At 37.7% G+C, this 4,754-nt stretch overlaps 1 pseudogene; it reads left to right on the top strand.

Moving 5' to 3' along the window:
- Positions 1–3,236: 3,236 nt before the first annotated feature.
- LOC112206505 (small integral membrane protein 30-like) lies at positions 3,237–3,564 on the top strand (annotated as a pseudogene).
- Positions 3,565–4,754: the final 1,190 nt, after the last annotated feature.

Raw genomic sequence — 4,754 nt, 5'->3', positions numbered from 1 at the left:
GGAGACAGAGGGTGCAGTGAGCCGAGATTGCGCCATTGCACTCCAGCCTGGGTGACAGAGTGAGACTGCGTCTCAAAAACAAACAAAACAAACAATAACAACAAACAAACAAACAAAAAACTGTTATCAGCCTGGATTGTTTGCCCAATCCTGTGGCCACAAGTCCAAGGTGATCTGATTGGCGCCCTCTTCCGTATTGCATGGCTAGAGTTGAGGGTAACTTTTTTCCAAAGGCATCTGGGCTGCTGACTAGACAAAAACAATAAAATGTTCACTGCAGTCCACCGTTTGATTTTCTTTTTTTTTTTATTTTTAATTTTAACTTTAAAAAATTATTTATTTATTTTATGGAGATGGAGTTTCCCCATGTTGCCCAGGCTGGTCTCAAACTCCCTGACTTAAGCAAACTCCTGGACTGAAGCTATCCACCAGCCTTGGCCTCCCAAAGTGCTGGGATTGCAGGTGTGAGCCACTGTTCCTGGCCTATGCTTTGATTTTCAAAGGCTCATGCACACCTATACCTGTGCACAGACACATGTTCATAATCCCAACGTGTATGAAGTTGAAAATTTTTCCCGTATGCATCTTTTAAATAACTCAAAACCTCCCTTCTTTTACAAATTAAGACCATGTTCAGTCACATTCAGTTAAAACATAGCTCCAAGCCCAGCTTCACTGTGTGAGATGCATACTCCTTTTGATCATGTTTGAACATTATTCCTCTTGTTTCAGCAGCCTGTGTGCTAGATGATAAATGAACACACTCCTACCCGTCCAAGGAGGCTGTGGTGCAGAACAGCCAGAAAAAGTACCCTCTGTTGGGTGTGATGGCTCAAGCCTATAATCTCAGCACTTTGGGATGCTGGGACAAGAGGTTTGCTTGGGTCCCGGAGTTTGAGACCAGTCTGGGCAACATAGTGAGATCCTGTCTGTACAAAAAATTTTAAATTAGCCAAGTGTGATGGTACGTGCCTGTAGTCCCAGCTACTCAGGAGGCTGAGGTGAGAGGATCGCCTGTGCCTGGGAGTTTGAGGCTGCAGTGATTGTGTCACTGCATTCTACCCTGGGCAACAGAGCAAGACCCTGCCTAAATATACTATATATGAAATATATATGATGAATGAAATATATATATTATATATGGAATATAATATATATAATATGTGGAATATATATGATCTATATTATATAGAGAGTATAATATATATAAAATATATATTATATTATATGAAATATATATTATATTATATATGAAATTTATATTATATATTTATTTATATAATATATTATATAGATGATAAATGAACACACTAGATGATAAATGAACACACTCCTACCCATCCAAGGAGGCTGTGGTGCAGAACAGCCAGAAAAAGTACCCTCTGTTGGGTGTGATGGCTCAAGCCTATAATCTCAGCACTTTGGGATGCTGGGACAAGAGGTTTGCTTGGGTCCCGGAGTTTGAGACCAGTCTGGGCAACATAGTGAGATCCTGTCTGTACAAAAAATTTTAAATTAGCCAAGTGTGATGGTACGTGCCTGTAGTCCCAGCTACTCAGGAGGCTGAGGTGAGAGGATCGCCTGTGCCTGGGAGGTTGAGGCTGCAGTGATTGTGTCACTGCATTCTACCGTGGGCAACAGAGCAAGACCCTGCCTAAATATACTATATATGAAATATATATGATGAATGAAATATATATATTATATATGGAATATAATATATATAATATGTGGAATATATATGATCTATATTATATAGAGAGTATAATATATATAAAATATATATTATATTATATGAAATATATATTATATTATATATGAAATATATATTATATATTTATTTATATAATATATTATTTATTTATATAATATATCATATATAATATATTATTTATTTATATAATATATCATATATAATATATATGAAATATATAATATATTATATAAATAAATATAATATATAATATTTATATAGTATATTTCAAATATATATTATGTTATATAGTCTATATATTCTGGTTGGTGCAATAGTAATTACGGTTTTGGACTGTGATTTTAAAATTATAACTAGGCTCAAACACATCTTTATTAATCAAAATAGGAACCATTACAATCAACACATTTTTACCAAAGAGAAATAAGTTTGTTTATTCCTGTAATGTAAAAATCTGTGCGTCGGGATTCGACAAACTCTTGGAAAGCATTTTCTGCATGCTGCTGGTTATGGAAGGGTTTTCTCTGGAAAAAGTTGTCAAGATGGTTGAAGAAGCAGTAGTTTGTTGGTGAGAGGTCAGGTGAATATGGCAGACGAGGCAAAACTTTGTAGCCCAATTTGATCAACTTTTGAAGCATTGGTTGTAGGACCTGCGGTCGGCATTATCCTGGAGACGAATTGGGTCCTTTCTGTTGACCTGTGCCGGCTGCAGGCTTTGCAGTTTTTGGTGCATCTCATCGATTTGCTGAGCACACTTCTCAGATGTAATGGTTTTGCCGGGATTCAGAAAGCTGTGGTGGTCAGACGGTCAGCAGGCCACCAGACCGTGACCAGGACCTTTTTTTGGTGCAAGTTTGGCTTTGGGAAGTGCTTTGGAGCTTCTCAGTCCACCCACCGAGGTGGTCATCGCTGGTTGTCGTATAAAATCCACTTTTTGTCGCACATCACAATCCGATGGAAAAATGGTTCATTGTTGTTGTGTAGAATAAGAGAAGACGACATTTCAAAACGACAATGTTTCTGATTTTCGCTCAGCTCATGAGGCACCCACTTATCGAGCTTTTTCACCTTTCCAGTTTGCGTCAAATGCCGAACGACCGTAGAATGGTGGACGTTGAGTTCTTCAGCAGCTTCTGGTGTAGTTGTAAGAGGACCAGCTTCCGTGATTGCTCTCAATTGGTGGTTGTCAACTTCCGACGACTGGCCGCTACGCTCCTCATCTTCAAGGCTCTCCTCTCTTTTGCAAAACTTCTTGAACCCCCACTGCACGGTATGTTCATTAGCAGTTCCTGGGCCATTGATGTTGCGAGTTGTCTCCACTGCTTTACAATCCATTTTAAACTCGAATAAGAATATTGCTCAAATTTGCTTTTTGTCTAACATCATTTCCATAGTCTAAAATAAAGAAAAAAATAAACAGCAAGTAATAAGTCATTAGCAAAAATAAATAAGTAAAGAGAGAAATGCTCATTAAGATGATATATGACATAACCACATTTAAGAATGTATTGCAGTCCTGTAATGGCTGCTTCCTGGAAGGTAGTGTCACGTGGAACCTCTTAATCTCAGCATCCGGAGCTCCAGGAAGGGAAAATTTCAAGTCAGATAGAATTCTATATACACCATTTCTTTGGAACCTTCAGCCCTCAAGATTCCAACATCATGACCTCAGTTTCAACACAGTTGTCCTTAGTCCTCATGTCACTGCTTTTGGTGCTGCCTGTTGTGGAAGCAGTAGAAGCCGGTGATGCAGTCGCCCTCTTGCTAGGTGTGGTTCTCAGCATTACAGGCATTTGTGCTGCTCGGGGGTATATGCACGAAAAAGAAATGGACAGATGTGAGTTTGAAAGGCCTACTGAATCAAACCTCACCCTGAAAACCTTTGTGCTGTAGAGGCTAAACCTGAGCTTTGGGGTCTGAAAGTTTCCAAGAATCAGTAAATAAGGGAGTTTTACATTTTTCGTTGTTTCCATGAAATGGGAACAGACATACATATATAAATTGAAAAAAAATGTTTTCTTTACAACAAATAATGCACAGAAAAATGCAGCCTATCATTTGTATTTGCTAGTTAGAAAGGAGGTCAAAGAAGTAAGATAGCTGAAATTTACATAAGTAATATTTCATAGTTTTAGAATTCTCAAAGAATGTGAAATAGGAAGAAGGAAGTTCTTGCCCAGAATCTTAGGAAATCACCAATGTTCGGTTATAATCACTGCCTCCCGAATCGTTGGGGAGTTTTCTCCATCTTTTTATTAGATTTTTGTTTTGTTGTCTCCCAAGTTAATATTGTATTTAGATATCAGAGAGTCAGCCAAAAAGGGAAACTTTTTTCTCTGGAGAAAAAACATTTCGAAAAATGTATTCAGTGTATCTAATACTGAAATGCAGAAAAAAATTAATGTTAAAAAAAACTATAGACGTTGACATGGAAAAGAGATTTAATGTTAAGAAAAAAACTTTACATTAACTTAGCAACACCCTCCTGATAAGTACTATATTAAATATAAACCCATTATGTTGTTAAAAGAAGGAGGTATTCCAATATCAAATGGCAAATTTCAACAATGCAAAAACTGCAATTACTTTTGTACCAACCGTATATTATATGGATATATAATATATATGTATCTTCAAGATAACTGTTCCTCTTTTTTTCCTAGTCTATCAACATGTTGCTTTTAATGTAATAGACCAATTAGCTGTTACGTGCAATGTTCCATTTCACTGGGAACAATGTATGTTCCAAAAGGAGAGAGGACTCTGAGAAGAACTGTAAAGGAGTAAAAGGAAACATCATCTGGTATTTTCTCTTTCATGATGGAGAAAAATGTGTTTGCACAATCAAAAGTGTATATACCAGGGCCAGGCACGGTGGCTCATGACTGTAATCCCAGCATTTTGGGAGGCCAAAGTGGGAGGATCACTTGAGGCCAGGAGTTCAAGACCAGCCTGGCCAACATGGCAGAACCCCATCTTTACTAAAAATACAAAAATTAGCTGGGTGTGGTGGCACATGCCTGTAGTCCCATCTACTCAG

This window comes from Pan troglodytes, chromosome 21, assembly GCF_028858775.2.
Source record: "Pan troglodytes isolate AG18354 chromosome 21, NHGRI_mPanTro3-v2.0_pri, whole genome shotgun sequence".
Taxonomy (NCBI): Eukaryota; Metazoa; Chordata; class Mammalia; order Primates; family Hominidae; genus Pan; species Pan troglodytes.
Note: the sequence above shows the minus strand (reverse complement) of the source record. Positions and strands in the feature narration are given on the sequence as shown.